This window comes from Rhipicephalus sanguineus, chromosome 1 (genome assembly GCF_013339695.2).
Source record: "Rhipicephalus sanguineus isolate Rsan-2018 chromosome 1, BIME_Rsan_1.4, whole genome shotgun sequence".
NCBI lineage: Eukaryota > Metazoa > Arthropoda > Arachnida > Ixodida > Ixodidae > Rhipicephalus > Rhipicephalus sanguineus.
This window is the reverse complement of record NC_051176.1, coordinates 303,900,340-303,920,149: the sequence shown is the minus strand read 5'-3', so window position 1 is coordinate 303,920,149 and position 19,810 is coordinate 303,900,340. Positions and strand designations below refer to the sequence as shown.

The window sequence follows — 19,810 nt, the reverse complement described above, 5'->3', positions numbered from 1 at the left end:
CTGCGCAAACGGAGATAACAGCGTGTAGCTGACAAGCGCGAACTCTTGATAGGGTCAACGCTTAGTGCTATCGTGGTACACGTGCTTTTAAGAAATAAGTGGCGAGGGGGACATATGGCCTAGGGCAGCGAATGCGAGGAGGAAACCACTCCCTCGTCTTTGAACGCGGGGTGGTGAGGGGCCCTTTAAAGAAATATGTATTAGCCGTAACAAACATCCTATATATTGCCATGAAAGCTGCCATTTGTAGGCCACGTTAGTCCTTGAAGAGCTCTCTTAATGAACCTAGCAGCTTCACGGAAACGTAGAAGAGTGGCGAAGAATTTAAAAGCACGAGTCCGTTTCTTTTTCCGGCTAACTCACCGACTTACGTCACCACAGCATTGCTGGATGGAATATGATGTGTAAATTGGACGCAACGAAAAAGGGACCTTCTTCGTCTTGTGCTCGGCCGAATTTTTCGCCCTTTCCCCTCATTTTACAGTCATGAACCAAGAATCCCAAGCCTCAACCCGAACAAGCTTTGTGTCACAGTGGCCGTGTTGTTTGTCTCTCGAAAGGGAAGTATCATTCCTTTCGAAGATTCTTTTAGAGACAGCCTGATAAAGGGGTATTCACACGAGGGAGAAATCGGCGGGGCACGCGGGGGGATTGCGGACCACGTGACCACGTCGTCACGGATTAGTGAGTCTCCTCCTCGAAGGAGACGGGGACCTTATCCCCGACAGGACAAACGATCCCCCGGTGGTGGGGGATATGGCGGAATTTCGGGCTCTTGTTTGGTCACATTGTTGCACTTGCTCCTGCGGAGAGCGGCAGTGGGTGTCCAGTCTGCAGCTGCATCGTCGTCTGCAGCTCGTCAAACGGGTGGTGCGAGCCACCGGAGTAGTCCAGTAACACTGGTCTCCCCCTCCGTTCGCCTCGTCCGTGTGAGTGGGGGACATTTCTGGAGACTTGTCCTTGCGAGCTGACGTCACTAGGCTCCACCTTTATCCCCCGAGGATTTGTCCCCCGTCTGAATACCCCTTCAAGCTCCTGCATTCGCGTACTTCGATCTACACGCTCTTCGTCGTGTACTTGCTTTCCTGATGTGAACCAATTTTTCGTACTTAATGGGATGGTGAAACAGTTTTCGGGCACAATAAGAAACCAACGCCTCTAAGTTGCACCGTGCACTGTACCAGCCGTGCTGCCACTTGACTCCTGTTGAGCACAAACGGGCGCATCTTTTCAGCTGGAGAAGCGGCTTCCGCGGTGCTGCGCGCAACTGGGTGCGCACGTGGCCGCCGGCGGCTGCGCTTCGCGTTCAAACTCGGCCGAGTGTGGCGCGAAAAGTCGATACTAGCGTGTCGCTATTCCCGGATGCAGGTGCCTATGCGATTTACCATTGCGTACGCCTCTTGACTGCGCTTCTCACGCTATAGACGACGGGGCGAAACGGCTTTTCAGGGGCTATCTATCGCGCAGAAAACTGTTATGTCTCGTAGATTATCGTGTAAGGGAATTTCACATATCGCACGCCAATTAAACAACGTCATGTATGTCAGTGCCTTCGCTTGAAGCCCTGCAATAATTTTCGAACGCGGTTAGAAAACTCGTTGCTGATCTGTAGCCCAGGCTCCAGTGAACATGTCAGTGAGTGAACAAGTTTATTGAAACCAGCGGATTGAGGCCTGGCCGTGCCAAGGGCGGTGGAGAGACCCTGTCTCCCTGGATGACCGATATTTGATCTTGCAAATCTGAGCCGATCAGCGCGGCTTTCCACGGCGCCCCAAGCTGTTCTGATTAGGCTGCGTTTTCATCCTGTACATGTGCGCATTCTCATAAATTGTGTCCCAGGGTGGCGTGTTTTATGCTACATAGTTTACACGAGTCATCAGGGGTAGATGTGATTTAGGTGCACCGGGTTGGAGAATGTTCTTTGTATGAAGTCGCCTTCAGGCAACCGCCTGAGGCAAATATTACAGCACTGCACGATGCAAGGAATTTACAGTTAACATGGAAAGACAGCTGGAAATCGCTCACTCTTCCCACGGCAAATCCCGTGATAGACTGACCCGACTAGCCGGAGACACAGCCATTGGCTGACATGAGCATTCGTGTGGTGCACTGCGGCTGCCACGTGGTGCCGGCGCGTACCAGCGCCGCGCTCTGTAGTGCTACAATTACACAATTACGCCAGCGCGCTCGCGATCACGCCGAAAGTGAGTCGACGCGTTCAAAGATAAAAAAAAACAAACAGAAGAAAGCGCCAGAGGCCTTTTCTGTGTAGCTCTCAGCGCTCTCCGTTGGGACGAAAGGAGAGAGGGACACTAAAGGCAAATATTAAGTCGACGTTGATTGTTGAAATAGCGGTCCAGAAACCTCGTAGTGCTACTTTTGTGCCAAGGTAGTGCTTATTTTGAAATAAAGTCACGTTTTAGTGGTCCGCATCGCGTTAGCGCACTTCAATTCACCCGCCTGAAAGCGGTCTTTCTGACGTCACTGTTGCCGTGCCCAACGTGGCCCGACTTTACTGCGCGGCGGCGTGCACTGGCGGCGTGCACCATTCGGGCATCCGGCAACATCACATGCATGCGACATTTTGTCGAACTTTCTGTGAGTGCGACTTTCACGAGCGCGCAAAACACACGCGGCAGTACGCAATACCGAAACTACCACTGAGACGCGACCGCGTGACGAAGCCGGGCGCTGGGCGAAGCGCAGTTCGGTGAAAACGGAACCTTTGAATCACGGACGCCGTTCCCCATGGCAACGCCAAAGACGTTCTTTTTTCCATGAATCAAACAGAAACGAACAAGCAGCATTTTATTACGTCTCCTGATGCACGGAAGGTTCTTTTTTTATTGCAGCTAGTTTGATTACGAGTGAATAATTGTAGTCGGACTCTCTCACGTCATCGGGATCACTTCCAAAATGTCCCACTCGTGGCGCTCATCGTGTGATACATTTAGCTTAATTTTTCGGTAGGTAGGGCACTGCTGTTGATAATATTGCCGTTTTAGACGTTGTCATACATTGAGCTTTCACTCTGACATAAATTATTTGCCTTTAGTGTTCCTTTAAGAGTAGTTAGATTACGCAAGATGATACTAGGGCCCGTATTCTGAGCAGGGGCGGATCCAAGTGCCTACATTGGGGGGGGGGGGGTTCCTTCATCCAATCGGGGGACGGAGTACAAAGGCTGACGTCGCCGCCTCAGCAGTGCTTTTTATGGGCGGGGGGGGGGGTCACTCATATTTACAACAGCCCAGATGGGATTATGATCAGTGCTGGGAAGTATCGAAGCTACATGTATCTTAGATACTATCTTCGATACTCTTTGGGTATCTTGTATCTGTATCGCGATACGTCTCGCAAGACGAGTATCTGTATCTGTATTTCCGATACTTTCAATAATGTATCGTGTATCTTAAGATCGTGTATAATGTATCGTGTATCTTAAGAATAATGTATCTGTATCAAATCACCCGCCGCTTTCAGGCGGGTGATTTGAAGTGCGCTAACGCGAGGCGGACCACTAAAACGTGATTTTATTTCAAAATAAGCACTTCCTTGGCACAAAAGTAGCACTACGAGGTTTCTGGACCGTTATTTCAACAGTCAACGTCGACTTAATATTTGCCTTTAGTGTCCCTTTAACTTTATTACAGTGCTGACGTATATAAAAGTTAAACAATACAAATATTACAAAAAACACACAAAAGGATCTACTCCTCAAAGCATAAAGCAACAGGAGTGCATGAATTACAGGTGCTCTGCTATCACAGTGGCGGAGCATTAATTGGGAACGCCTCCACACATCCTCGAGAACTCTTTCTGTTAACTGTACAAACCTAATAAATGTAACGCTCAAATTTGCGGGTATGTAGTCCTCTATAAACTGCCTTCACAATTGCGCTGTTCTGTGCCCGACTACGCAGTCAAGCGTCTATTTGGGCCTGTGTACCAATGATATCTTACTGTGGAATTGTTGTAAGAGAAAATGTCAGCCTGCGTTTTATGGGGTACATATGAGTAGTGTGGTTGTGAAGGAATAGCTTTGTGAATATATACACTGAATATCGCCTTCTGACCACCGTAATAAAGCATTCTGCTATCTCGAGGACGTCCTTTGATAAATGACGGAAAAGAGGCAACTTATTTAGCCAGCTTCCCATGCATCGCTCGCTCGTGCTACAACCAGAAGTTACCCGAATTTTAGGCGTAATTTTTTCAAATTATTTATATTCTTTTCAAATTTCATCCATTAGTGGTTTTCGCATCAGCCTACACAGAAGTGAAGTTCGGCACCAATGTTGCTCTTGAATTGCAGCATCGTCATGTAAGCTGACGGTGTAAAACTTTTCATAGTGGCTGAACATAGCAGCGATGTCACCGTCAGCCGCTGTTGTTTCCAGCGGCATTCTCTGTTTGATATCCTCTGATCACTGCTAACGCCGACAAGGCGTAAAGAGCGTAAAAATCAAGTAACGGCGAGCCGCGAACTAATGGTGTGAAATGAGTTTGCGGGGAAATAATCAAGTCAAGAATGCACTCAACATGCAGTCACTGCTAATGAGGTGAGCATTCTCCCGTGACATGCACGTGGAAGCTTGTTCCCGCGGCTGATGAGGTCGCTTTCCTGCTCGATCCAGCGTGCGACCCGACACTCACAACACCTGCGTCGTTGACGTCTCCCTGCAAATGGCCGCAGCTGTGTGCGATGCAGGACGATAACCACTCCAGCGAGAGCGGTTAGCGTTGTCACGTTTTTCGCCAATTGTTCCACCTTTGCGCTTCCTTGGGGGGGGGGAGGGGCAACAAAATCAGAGCTGTGTTGTTAAGTGCGTCAGAAGCGGGAGGGATAAACAAGGCGAGGTGTGTGTAACACTCCGCTTTGTTTGCGCACCATGTTTGTGTCTACGGCCCGACACGGGGCCCGGAATTGAGTTTGCTAAATGGTCGCTGGAGTATATTCTCAGTATCGCAAAAATAACGTCACTTGCAAGACATTTCTTAAATAGGTGCGGACAACTATATCAACGTTACGATGGTGGAACCGCGGCTTAACCCTGCAAGTGAGCAGTGTACTGAGATGTGAAACGGATATAGATTTCACACGCGAGAATTATTTCCCAGCCGTTATGCTTTGTGCTGTGACGTTTATTTAAAATGCCCAAATGATTGCAGGAGCGGGTGGCTGCCGTGTCTTGATCCCGTTTTCTTTGGATATTAAGCGAAATCAACAAACTATCGAGGACCCTAGATAAATAGCTCTATTTCGTTAGCGTTTATGTGGCCTTACGGGGCCTACAAATAAAGTTTGACAGAAACTTTCGATGCTTACATTTACTGGTGAAGAACTCAGCACACGACAGCAACAGAACGCACATGAACCGTTAAGGAAATAGAGATAAGCGTAGATTGCGACAGCTCATAAGAAACTACCGGGGAAGAAACCGCAGCAAGAAACGTAAGAAAATAAAGCCAGACAGGTCGAGCTTTCTTATTCACGTACCCGTTTATGCTTTCAATGAATTATGTTCTATGCGAGACAAATTTACCAAGTTGCAGAGGCGATTGGTATGTGCGACACGAGTGAAACTATCGGGTCATTGCTTCGCGTTGTGGACAGTATTAAAAGATATGCGGTTAAACCTCGGTGTAACGAACTCCAGTGTTTTCACGTTCAAAAGAAAAGATTCCACGTACTGTGGGAATCGATTTCATGCGGAGCAGTCACCGAATACCAGCCTACGCCAGATTTTTCGCTTTGAGTCAAACGTTACGAGTTGGATCGACGCCTTTGTGTAAATAAGCAGTTGTGCGCATATCAGGGACTTGTCAGGCACGTCGACTAAACTGACGCCTATAGGGCAGTTCATGGTGCGACGTGACGTTGGCACTCACGTTAGAACAGAGATCTTGTTGCAACGAACTCCACGCTATACGGTGCAATGTGCACATCATAAACAGCGGTCGTCGGCGTATTCGAGCAATGCTTGATTATAGCTTGCGCAGTGACTGTTTAGCTCATTCTTTAAAAATAGCCAACACTGCAACCACAATTGGCGTTGACCCGACATGGCGTTTGTGACGCTGTGCTCAGCACAGGCGCGACTCTGTCGTAGAATACTTGACTGCCACGCCCAATGCCCGGGTTTGATTCCGGCTTGAGCCGTGATTAGTAATTTTTTTTATTCTCCGTATCCATCGGGATTTTTCGATCATCAAAGGCGACACCCGAGTTCCTCAAAGGGGCCCGGCAACTCTTTCCCAAGTGGCTTCGTGATCACTTTCGTGACCGCGGAAAAATCGGTTGTGTTTGGGTAGCCCAGGAAATATTTCTTTCCTGCCACAGAAATTGATTGATGCTAAAGTGTAGGGTACGAAATGGTAGAGGAAGAATTGGTATTTCCAACAGTATTTATTTCAAACAACAGATTTATTTCGAATATTATAAAAAGATTATCAAAACAAAGAAAAATATAACAAAAAAGGTCATAAAAACATCAACGCTACTCTGCACAGGGTAAACATAAAGAAAATCCAAGTAAACGTTTTGAACACAAAGCCCTTATGGAAAAATACTGCAGATATAAGCTCTATAAGTACAAAAGTTATCTACATACATACAAAAATATAAGCACTAGTGCCGATCATGCCACCGCGCGAAGCAGTTTCTCGACGCGGTGAAGCAATGGTTGCATTGCATCCAACATTGTATGGACATCACGACCGTATAGAAGACGAAACGGCTTGAAGCGTAGCGGTATTGTACGCGAATGTTACGTAAGGCAGTACCTCTTCCCTCGTCTTGTACGGTACTACGTCTATGCACATAGGCAGCATACGGGGTGTCCCAGCTATCACGGAGCACGATTTAAAAAAAGAGGAACGTCGTTACGCGAATCAAGCCTACAGCATATTGTTCCTAGTACACTAGAGTAGCCACTGCTATTTTTTTCGTCAATGAGGTTTAATTAATTAGTCATAATTATATTTCTAACTCGACAAGTACTGTTGTCAGTAGTATTGTCAAAATGTCAATGAGGCGTATGTAGGCATGTTCAAATGGCATCTAACTGCGCTACTTTCAACAACGTGCTAATTGCGCGCTCATTTTTTCCGCTTGGTCAAGAAAGCCCGCGAAATATGAAAAGTGACGCGTGACTAGAGTGTTGCGCGCGTTGGCGCGCGTCGGGAACCAGCGCCCTCAAACAGGCTCCCTATGAGGTAGACAGTATCAAGGAAAAAATGCAGAAAGAAAAAAAAACGCATCGCCCTATCTGCCACTCCCCGGCCTAGAAACGCACCGCTTGGTTTTACAGAGTCAGGCCGTAATCAGAACACCTGCCGCGTTATCAATGAGAACAGTCGGCCGTGAGATATGGAGGATTGCGGCGTACTATCGAACGGATTGAATCCCAGCGAAATTGCACGCATATCGCTGGCGCCCGACCTGTACCCTTGCCAAAATGCGGAACGTCGTCTTTCGCAACAGGCAACAGGCAAAGCGGTTGTTTGCAGTAAGCTTATTTGAGGGCGCTGGTTTCTTTTGCGGGTGGGAGCGTAGTCACGTGTTATTTTTCATATTTAGCGGGCTTTCTTTATCAGCCGGACAAAATGAGCGCGCAATTAGCACGTTGTTGAAAGTAGCGCTGTTAGATGCCATTTGAACATGCCTACATACGCCTCATTGACATTTTGACAATTAGGCGAGTACTTGTCGAGTTAGAAATATAATTATGACTAATTAATTAAACCTCATTAACGAAAAAAATAGCAGTGGCTACTCTAGTGTACCAGGAACAATATGCTGTAGCTTTGATTCGCGTAACGCCATTCCTCTTTTTTTAAATCGTGCTGCGTGATAGCTGGGACACCCTGTATATAGCAGTCATCGTTTTGTTCAGCCTTTCGGTCAAGCCATTTGTTTGTCGGTGCTGGGCTGTCGTCTTGCGATGCGTGGCGTAACTTAGTTGAAAAATGTGTCCAAGTATAGCCTTGTCGTAAACGCCGTTCCTCGGATGGGATGACGCAGGATGGAGCGCCGTGGCGTTAGTACAACGCTCTCTATAAAAAACTGAGCAACTTCAGAAGCTGTGCCTTTGGGAAGAGCTTTTGTTTCAGCCTAGCGGGTTAAATTAGCGATGATTGTCCATTTGTTTCTCGGTGACGACAAAGGCAACACGGGCCCAGGAGGTCCATGCCGACTTGGTCAAAGGGTGTTCTGGGTGGATCGCAGTGGCGTGGCCAAGGTGAGGGGTTTGGGGGGGGGGGGGGGGGAACCTTCCTTCTCCAACTGATCCACCTCTTCTGTCGGCCTCTCCAGGGATTCCTGCAGCTGCGTCACCTCCTCTTCCAGCCTGGATTGTTGTTTATCCGCTTGCTGCTGCCTCCTCCGTCGGTCTCTTGTTCTCCATCTCAGCCGAAGGCAGCACCTGCTTCAGCTTTCAAAGTTCTTCTTTCGTGGTCTTTAGTTCAGCCTCGCTCTCTCTCTCTCTCTCTCTCTCTCTCTCTCTATATATATATATATATATATATATATATATATATATATATATATATATATATATATATATATATATATATATATATATATATATATATATATAACGCATACCAAAAGTATACAGTCGAAACCCGCGATAACGAAATCCCGAGGGAACGAAATTCTCACCGCAACGAAATATTTTCGGAGCACCGGCGAACGCCCATAGTAGTCAATGCATTTCGTAACTCGCGACTACGAAAGATATTCATACCGCAGTCCCTCATTAACGAAATTTTTCAAACATGAGTGCGCAAATAATGGAGTTTCGTTCGTTGGCTTGGCTCTGTGCTTGGCTTTGTCGGCTTTGCGCGCACATGGTCGCATGTGTGGAGCCATTTGTGGAGCGTTTGCTTGATGCAACGTGAACCTGTGTGTTGCGACTGTTGCGACTGCTTCGTCCGATTTCGCTGCCTGCGAAGGTGCCACCTCCAACGAAAAAGCGGAAGTTCATCACGCTGGAAGATAAGGCTGCAATCATCAGTGAGGTGGAAAAGGGCTGAAAAAAAAATGACATTGCCGAAGAATTCGGCGTTGCGTGGAGTTCGCTGTCCACGATTCCGCGCTGATCCAGCGGAGCCGGAAGAAGGTTCGCCTGTAGGCGCACTTGATGACGGTACTGGTGAGAGCGCGGTGCCGCCGTCACTGACCAGTGCATGGGGAGAACTTTGTGCCGTGGCAAACGAGATTCCCGATCGAGAGGCATGAAAATGCTGCATGGTAAGGCCCGCCAAAGCAAACTTAGATACTTTTGGAAATAAAATGTGTTTTTTGTAAATTCCATGTCGTTTTTGCTGCATTCTCGCGCCAACGAAATTCCCGCAAGAGCGAAATTTTCTGCTTTCCCCGCCGATTTCGTTATTGCGGGTTTCAACTGTAGTTGAATCCCCCCTCCCCCCGAAAAAAAATTCTGGTTATGCTACTGGTGGCTCGATAGCGTTAAGTAATCCTGCAGGCTTCACAACTGGTGACTTTCGGCGCTGGCATTCACGACAGGCATGAACGTACCGTTGAACGCAAATGGCAAGTTTCGGCCAGTAGTAAGACTTGCGTACCCTAGCGAGGGTTCGGGTGATGCCCAGGTGGCCATATGGAGGTTCGTCGTGGCAGGCAAACATGATTTCGTCACGAAGCTCTGCTGGGACGACCAATAGATAAGTTTTGTTGCTGGCAGCAGCGTTTTTCTTGTACAACAGGCCCTGTCGCAAACTAAAGGATCCGCGAGCTATGTGCGGGGGCAGAGAAACGTCGGGGCCCTCTCGATGTTCAATTATAGGTCGCAATCCAGCAGCTGCTTGCTGCCGTGTAGCTAAGTTTGTTACGCTTACGGCGCCAAGGAAAGCGCAGCCGTCTTCGAGGTTTTGATCGGCAAATTCAACGGGCGCGCGCGACAACGTGTCCGCGTCTTCGTGTGGGCGACCTGACTTATACAAGATAGTGGCGTCGTACTTCACATAAAAAACAGCGCTAAAAAACGGCGGACAAGAGAAAGAAGGACACAGACGGCGGTGCTGACTTACAACAAGATTTATTTGTTAGCACCGCGCAATATATACTTGTACAGTATCTGACAAATATAGGAACAACAAATAAAAAGATAAAAACAGTGAAAACCTATGGAACATAATCATCGCCATGAGCCTCACGTGTGTAAGCGTTCTGAAGAAAATCAATTTCTTTTTGTGATAGGGCAATTGAAGGCCTGCTGACACACGCATCGCCCAGCCTAGCCATTTCCGCAGCCTCGTGAATTTCGCGTATCATCTGTTCCCGATGACGCTTGACCACTGCACAATGCTGGAAGACGGGGGAACAGCCGCAGTTTCGGCAATGAATGCCGAGGTGCCCCGAAACCGTTGAGGAGATATTGTGAGCGTGCTCTTTCAGCCGCTCATTTAAACACCGGCCTGTCTGGCCGATGACTGAAACTACTCCTGCAAACGTAGGCTCCTCCGTGCTAGTCGTCCAGAAGGGTCTCTTAAGTTCGCCAGCCAGCACAGAAAGGGACGATCCGTCACGACCATGAATGGGCGGCCGTCGAGATAGGGTCGAAACTTAGCAAGTGCCCATACGGCGGCAACGCACTCCTTCTCCGTGGTTCTGTAGTTGGACTTGGGGCGTGATAGGGTGCGACTTGCGCAAACGATAACCCTTTCAACTCTTTCAACGTCCACCTGCCGCTGTAGCGCGCCCAGACCGATGTTACTGGCGTCGGTATGAATCTGTGTTTCGGCTTCTTCGTCGAAGTGCCCAAGAGCAAGTGGTATAACGCCAGGCGATGTCGGAGCTCGGCGAAAGCAGTTTCTTGTTCAGAGCTCCAAACGAACGGTGTGTCGTCTTTATACAGTGAGCCGAGTCGGCCAATTGTAGGAGGCGGTCCGGCAATTTTCAAACAATTGCCTATAAAGCGCGCCGGCAGTATGCGCTTAGTCCAAGGAACCGCCGAACACTTTTCTTATCGGCAGAGGTGGGAAAGGAGCGGTGGTTTTCTCGGGACGGACGCGCTGACGACATGTCCGAGGAACTTGAGTTCTTCGTAACCAGAGTGGCATTTCTGAGCCTTTAACGTAGGTTAGCCGATCGGATTGCCTATAGAGTACTTGTCGTAGTCGCTTCAGATGTTCGGAGAAGCTGGCTGAAAAGACGACCACGCCATCTAAGTTGACAAGGCAGCTTTGTCACTCTAAGACGGCCAATGCAGTATTCATCGAGCATTGGAAGGTAGCTGGCGCTGAGCAGAGACTAAACGGCAGCATTCGAAATTCGTAAAGGCCATCCGGCGTGACAAAGGCTGTTTTCTCACAGTCTCGCTCATCAACCTCGATCTGCCAATAGCCACTCTTCAAATCAAGGGAGGAAAAATACTTCGCTCGCCGTAGCCGGTCAAGAGAATCATCAGTACGCGGCAGCGGATAAACGTTTTTTTTTTTTTTTTTTTGACGTTGTTGAGCTTTCAACAGAGAAGCGAAGCGTACCATCCTTCTTTTTGGCCACGGACTGTTCGAAGGCTGGATAACGCCATCGTCGATAACCTCCTTCGATCACTTTAATTGCTTCGCGTTCTTTCTGCGAGACACGCTATGGCTGCTCCTGAATAGGACTTGCGTCGTCGTAAGTGCTGTGCTGCGTGATTACTGTCTGACTCACTATTGACGATTTAGCAGGGCACGTCCTGAGTTCGAATAACAGTTCCCGCAAGGCCTTCTTGTTTTCCTCCGACAGCGCATTGTTGATGTCAATATCTTTGACAACTTTTTCCACGGCCGGTCTAGAGGCGCGCGCTCGCTGAGCGCGCGCCTCCAGACCGGCCGTGCTTTTTCATCGCTGCTGCTGTCTTCACATGCAAAACACTCAGTGACGTCTTCGAAGGCTTCAGCGTAGGCGACAGATGTTCCACGGATAAGGTGACGATGCTCATTTGTGAAATTCGTGATCGTGACCGCAGCTAGACCGTGTTGCGAAAGTCTTGATATAATGAAGTATTTCACTTTCCACACTTAATGTCCATAGAACACCATGTGTTATGTACCTCTATATAACGAAGCAAGTTATCCGTGATTTCAGTGTAACCAAGTTTCAGTGCTGCCCCAGAGGAAGAACGAGGCGATAAACTGAAACTTCTGCTAGGGCCAATGGCCATATGGTTGAGGTGTACGCGGCTTTTGCGAACGCTTATCCAAATGGCCAGAGCGCATTGGACCTCCGTTTCTCTCGTGTTCACGCGCGATGCTCGGCCGCTGTGTCTTCGCCGGCGCAGTATGATCTCAGGCTTAAGAAATTGATTTTTTTTCGCTGTGATTGAAATTAGTTTTTTGGACTGCCGTATTATTGAAATATTCTTGCGGCAATTCCCGTGCAAAAAAGAAGCCTTTCGCGAATATACGTTGCTTAAAAGGTCGAATTTCAATTTAACCAAGCTTCGATATAACGAAGTAAGTGGCTGATTTTACCGCCTTCGTTTTATCGTGGTTTATCTGTATATTTAAATTGATGCCGAGTACTGCGGCAAGTTAGTCAGTAAAGGAAATGTTGGTGTACGCAGTCCATCAATAAAGAAATTTATAGCATTTATTGATTGAGGGTTTGCGATGCGACGTGCTGACCAAGACTTGTGCTGGAAGTAGCAACAACTTGCTGATAATGAATGTTCTGGCGACTCTATTTTTGACAATTCCAAAGTACGGAAAGGGCCAACGAGAAGCGACGAGAAAATGGGAATATTTGCTGAACCAGCTGGAGAGCGAGTGACGGCTGCAAGCATAGGCGTATCTACCGGGGGGGGGGGGGGGGCAAAGGGGGCGCTAGCCCCCCTTCCCCCTCTGAGAAAAGTTAGGGGGGCCGAGCCCCCCCACTTTCGACAGTGGTCACTGTCGGCTGCACACTGAGAAACCATGAACTGAGCGAACATTTACTTCTACACAGCAATCACTGCTGCTCTATATCCAATTTGCTATCAGTTGATGAGTGCGCAGAACTGTTCAATGTTCTAACGCGATAGCGTCAAGGAGCCCGTGTCGCAGAAATTTCGGCGTCGGCATCGCTGGGGGTGAGCGAAAAAGCATCATTGTTCGTGACCGAAAAATCGCCATGGATGCAAATAATAAAAAATGATGTACCCGAGGTGGAATCGAACCCCGGCCATCGGCGCGAAAAAGTTCTACCCTTAAAGACGAAGCTTACGCATCCCCCAATTTTAGTTGAGCCGCATTGGGGGAGCTAAAGAATGTTGCCGCTTGAGTTTCCGATTAACCTGCTTTGCCTTGCCAACGTGTTTAGATTAATCTAAAAACGTTGGCCTTGCTTACCATATTCTAGCTTGTAGCGATAGAGTGATGGTGGCGGCTCGGAACAAGGCGAGGAATGAGGCAGTGGACTCGAGTACATTGAAAAGCCTATAATAATAATATCTGGGGTTTACCGTCCCAAAACCACGATATGATTACGAGAGGCGCCGTAGTGGACGGGTCCGAAAATTTCGACTACTTGGGGTTTTTTAACGTGCACCTAAATTAAGCACACGGGCCTCAAGCATTTTCGTCTCCATCGAAAGCGCGGCCGCCGCGGCCGGGATTCGGTCCCGCGACCTGGGTTTTATGTACGAAGGAGACTGGATAGACAGCCAGGCTAGAAAGGCCAGCCCCCCCCCCCCCCCCCCCCAACTCCCGAACATGTTGGTACGCCACTGGCTGCAAGGACGGGTCATGGACTCCGCGGCCACATTATTAAAGGACCGCGCTTTTCAGACACTTATTTGCAGCTGAAGAAAGTATATCGCAGAGAGACGTGCGCTGCTGGGGCACGCAACAGCGAGCTCTCGAATAAAAGCGGGCGTCTGTGGCCGGCGTACGTGGTCGCCAGCCTTTTTTGTTACAGTTCCTCGACCGCTTATCACTACCCAATCAGCCCCCCCCCCCCCTCGCCTTTTTTTTTTTTAACACGAAAGTGTTTTATGCCGGGTCCACCAAGACTTCGGTGACGTATTTCCGTCACGGAAGTGACGTCGCAAAAATTTACACGATCAGATGGCAAAGAAAAAGAGTTCCGTCAACGGGTGTCGAACCCACGACCGCTCAGTCCGCAAGAACACATGCCGGGCACGCTATCCCCTGCGCCACGGTCATTTTTTTTTTTTTTTTTTTACTGACGCTAGAGGACTTTACAAACGCGCCTTTTATATCTACCACTCTCCCGGTCGGCGGCGTGGTGGTGTTGTCTGGGAGCGGTAAAGTAAAGTAATTCGTCATTACTGTGGCCTCCGCGAATAGCACCTGCAACGCGTCACACGTCCGTCCCATTCGGCGCGTTTTCAATAGAAGTTCAATTTTGTCAATGCCTTAACACACCGCGAGGTGGCGACCTTAGCGCAAGCGTCGTACGGTCATGTAGGCTCCCTAAAGCGTCGTAAAAGCGTCGGCCTCGCTCATAGCGTCACGCTAATCCAAACCAAAAATAACTCAGCGACGCGCGCCTGCCTCACCTGGCTGTAACACCGCGTTCCCTGCTCACGCGCTCGCCCTGAGAAAAATCGCGGCCGGGCTACGGGGGCGGCACGACGCGCTTTGCGTTTCCCTCTAGTCCGGCCGGGGTGTTCAATCACATTTTAACATGCCGCGGGATGGCGACCAAGTTCTGCGTGCAATATGCGACGCTCTTCTGGCTATCACACCTCGTTCTCTGATTACGCTTCCACCGTTAACTGCTACAGCTACCACAAGGTTTTGTGTAATCATTTAACATGGACGTTAGTCGTCAGGATGGAGATGTACCACCAATCATCAATGTGGGCACATCCACGTTAAACGGTGCTATAGCTGACAGACATCAATATACATTGTGCAAACTCTCTTATATCAATTTACAGTAAACATTCAGTTACTTCTATATAAGGACACGCTTTACTTTCGTGTTATTCCGATTCCTATGACAGAGGGATGAACCATTTTTTTTTGTTGGCCCCTGTGCAGCAGCAATAGCGATTCTGTGGTCGTGAATTATATCGGATTATCTCGCCGCGATTTGCACGCGATAAAGAGCCTTGCCCGGCTGCCTCCCCCAGCGCTCCTCGCTCTTTTTTTATTTGTAGGCGCATTCAATTTCTGCACGTCAGATGTTTGCACGCTAGCGTAAAAAAAAATTTTCTTCTCACGCTAATCGACCGCACTGATCGTTTGTCACTAAGTGTAGCTCTCCAATTTCGCTCGTGCATTTGATTGGCTGCTATATTTGGTGTGGGGACTGAATGCGCGCTGAGAATCAACTAGCAAGTCTCTTAAATGGATCCACGTCGGGGCTGTTTCTTATTTTGAGTGACTTCTTCAAACGTAATAAAATAGCAGAACCAGCATACCGCAGCAAGTGAGCTTAATGTCTGCACAGCGACGTTAACTTAAAGGAAAAAGAAAAAAAAGGCTCGGAATTCCAACAAGTGCAAAAGGTTTACGGGGGGGAGGGGTGATAATTCAAGAGCTTTTCTTTCATAAGTGACCGTTGCCACAGGCCGGCCGCCTTCACTAATAAGATGCCACATCGGGACTGGCTGGCATGTGGTCTCACGAGTAAGCCTCACTTTTTTATTTTTAATTGCCTGCTCGGGCATAGAAACTTGGGGAAAAGTCAGAGCATTGGAGGGAACAAAAGTAAGGAGGCAGGTTTCGGCCTCATTTTTGAACATCTTAGGCGCCAACTGCAAATGTCGTGAATTGAAGCATAATTTATCAACGAAGGCCCAGAAAGGCTTTCTTACCCAGGCACTAGCTGGCTGGAGATTTATTATCGACACACTGATTACGAACTAATAGCTTTGCCAATGCGGAGGAGCAAAGACGAACCAGCATAAGTGGATAGAACAGGCTTATTGTACGTAATTACCCGCCTGCAAGAATGGAAAAGAGCTGAAATCTCGGTGCGAACAATTGGGGCTGTATTTGCAGGGCTTTTCGTTCGCAAATGCCGGCGGCCGACTATTTATGCGGCCACATCACGACTGTTTCGATGCACTAAGGTTCTGTGCTCGTGTCGCTCGGGGGGCCGTCGGCCATTCCAGAAGACAATCTGCCGTAAAACGGTAAAGCATGGTCTCCTGGCAACCCAAGGGGCAGTCGTGTTTATTCTGTCATTTTCCTCTCTCCTATAGAGGAGGATAGTAAACCGCATATTGTGGCGTGGTTAATCTCCCTGTCTGTATTTTCTTCTTTCAGGAGACAGGAGGCGTGGTATGATATGCATAGTCACGTGAACGTCAATGCTGATTCACGAGCCGTTTGGCGTAGCCCTGCAGCTGAAGCGTTAGTCCATGAAAATGAAATAACAAATTTGCAGATCCGATGACACGTGAAGCACGTTGCAGGCAGCATCGTCTCGGTTGGCTCAAAGCGCCACCTTATGTGTTTATCTGAGCCAAGTGTGTATGGAGGGTGGCTGGCAATAGTACTAATACGATGACGACCACCGCATCGATGTTGGATGGCTGTTGAATGCAAGCTTAAAGGGACACTAAAGAGCAAAACGATTTTTCTCGCATTAGTAAAGTAGTCTTCCACGATACCGAAAACACCACGCTTTCTGCGCGAAGACGCTTAATAAGCGAGAAAACGCGCGAAAAGAAAATACAGGTGGCGACGCCACCTTGGAATTCCCGCACCATTTGCCGTGACGTCACATATTTTTGACGGCGCCTGCTTGGGCCTACGTAGTTCCTAATCGGTTAAATCGAAGTACGTTTTCCTCTGAAGGAGTCAGAGACTTGAGATAACGAGTTTGTGGAAATTTCTTCGAGCCAGTGGCGCCAAAATACGTTAAATGCTCTTTGAAATGTTTTAAGTCATGAATTACAAAGTTCGGCGAGAAACTTAAAAATGAAGCTTTGACCTTGGTTTTCTCCGCTAATAATAAAACTACGGTGGTAAAATAAAGTACGCAAGAGTTCTCCGAGCACACTTTATCAATATAAACCAATTCACTGTTTCTCTTTAGTGTCCCTTTAAGACCTTGTCGATCGATGCTTCGTTTTCCACGGGAGTAAGGGAGCTACACAAATTGTGATGCGATCAACGACTGTGTGGTTTAATATATTGTAGCTGCCATGGGTGTATCTTAATGTGGTAATGGTGTCAGCGAAGAAGCGTGAAAATCTGTTCGACCATGCTGGATCGTGGAAACGGTACAATGTGGGACTGGAGAACGTGGGCCGATCTCGAAGGCTGTCTAGTCTACATGTCTCAAACTGCGAGAGAGACACCGCCACGGGGCAGCTGGCTTTTACACAAGACGCGTTCGTCGTCCAAAACAAAGGCGAAAAGTTTGAGCTGCTGGGCTGGAAGGTATGGTCGAAGCATCGCTCGGGAACTTTATTATTATTATTATTATTATTATTATTATTATTATTATTATTATTATTATTATTATTATTATTATTATTATTGTTGTTGTTGTCGTTGTTGTCGTTGTTGTTGTTGTTGTTGTTGTGGTGACTGAACAGACCTGAGACGAGGTGAGAAAGGAATTGCGAAGTGCGCGACTCGAATGAGGCCCAACAATACATCGTCGTAGAACGCACCGATCGCCCTCACGTTCATTTAGGGCGGATTCGTCGATGCTGTTGCATAAAGATCTGAATGACGTGGTCATTGCCTAGATAGTTGTAAGGAAAGGCTTTCGATGTCCTCTATTCGTTTTCATCGACAGGATTATTGCTTGGACTTGTCTTCTGACCCAAAAGTCATATTCAAATCTACTCTGATGATGTGACTTTGTGGTCTGTGCATAAAGACGTCTCAAGACAAGCTCAACAGCTTCAGCAAGCCCTTGATGTACTTGAGAACTACACTCGGAATGCAGGGTTGGACATTTCCGCCCAAAACTCAAGCTATATTGTGGTGGCTAACAAGGCAGGACGCAGAAAGATCATGCAGTGCCCCTTTACATTTACACTTGGTACAGTGACGATTCCTGAGGCTTCGGAGGTCCGCATACTGGGTCTTGACATTCGCCGGTCCGGCAGTGGTGCGCACTGGCTCCACAAAATCAGGCAGGGTTCCACAAAAACGCTTCATCCGATTCGCCGCATTGCATCAAAAGCAGCTGGAGCTCGTACGGATGCTCGACGGCTCGTACGCACAGTTCTTCATCCAAGAATTTTATGCCAGGCGCAATTTCAACGCTTAACTTGGGCACAGCTGGCACAGTTGGAGACCATTAACCGTGATGCCATGCGCACAATAACAGCGTTACCCCGCATCACCCCAATACCAACTTTACAGGAGCACGCCCAGCTTAACACCATTGCAGAGCTAATTTTGCAAAGGGAAAAAGCGCGTAAAATAAAAAAGCAACTTGTTCCGGTTGTTGCTGCGTTGCATGCTCACTTTCAACGTGGGTCTCGCACTGACAGCCAGTCCGATACAATGCCTCCCTGGGAATCCACCACCATCACATCTAATAAGACAACCCAGTTACGGCGCAGCGATACATCAGGTATTATTGACGAACGCTCTAATATCGAAGCACCATGCGCTAATACCTGCAAAGTTTACACAGATGCTGCCATCCTACAAGACGGCGGGAGGATATCATTCCTAAGTACCACGCATAATTTCATCAGTGTTCACCAGCATTATCTATGTACTGAAGCCAGTCCTCTTGTAATGGAACTTGAAGCCATCCATGACGCAGTGCGGGATGTCACCTCTAAGTTGCCTACAATTAAGCAACTTGACGTATTCACTGGTTCTTTAGCGGCTATCCAGGAACTCAAGAAAGTGCACAAAACGATGGAAATCTGCGAGGCGATACATAAGATGAACCGTAATACAGCCACTTGCGTCAGGGTACACTGGATTCAAGGCCATGCTGCGAACCCTCACAATATTGCTGCTGACCAGCAGGCACACTGCGCTCCTAATACAGCCCTCCCATCTATTCCCCTTCCACCTCAGCACCTAAATACACTCCGTGCCCGTAAGAATGTTCTCCGGCAGGATACACGCGCTCTCATCCCACCGTGTCTGCTCTCTCCCCCTTCACCTTACTAGGGCGGAGGAAGTAGTGCTTAGGAGGCTTCGGGCAGGGGTGGCCCCGGCTACCCGTACTGTTGTTCTGTTTCGGCGATGCAAGCAGATGCATACCACCTTATATGGACATGCCAAGGGCGGAACGCTCCCGTCACCTCATGCAAGACTGTCTTCGCTGCAGTGACACGACCAGTTGTGATCGCTGGATACACGATAACAGAACCGACAATGTCTATGTCGCCAAAAAAAAAGAAAGAAACTAGTTGCGGTTACGCAATGTAGTAGCAGGAAAGTAGCTTTCGCAATCGCATACGTTCTTACGTCTCTTCTGCAACTAATGTTCGTGCCAAAATTTCGTTTAACTTTTCGCTTGGACACTGAAGCGATTTCGTACAGTCGAAAAAGCCGAAGGCCGGGGTCCGAATTCAATGAACTGTTCGTTCGTCCGTGTTCCTTGTTATTGGTCGGTGGCCTTTTCTAATAATATGCAAAGTATCAGAATTGGGTAGGATGTTACCTTTGGACCTATTTTAGCATAAGAGCATTTTTATGATTAAAAATGAGGGAAAGAAGTTGGGAGGGAGGCACAAATGATCTACGGAATGAAAAAGGATGGCAGAGATGCGTTATCGTTCTTTAGCTCCTATTTCTTTTTTTTTTGTTCTTCTTTTTGCCACTGCTGTTACGATCATCATGATGGGAAATATGCGCCGCGCAAATTGCCGTAAAGGTAATAAAGATTGCAAAAAAGCTTTCCATACAGAGG

The 19,810-nt window shown here is 48.0% G+C and overlaps 1 protein-coding gene across 1 annotated transcript in view; it reads left to right on the top strand.

The window, feature by feature from the left end:
• LOC119379389 (protein slit) overlaps positions 1 to 19,810 on the top strand; it is a 480,803-nt gene that overhangs the window by 127,606 nt on the left and 333,387 nt on the right. The gene's annotated exons all lie outside the window — the stretch shown is intronic.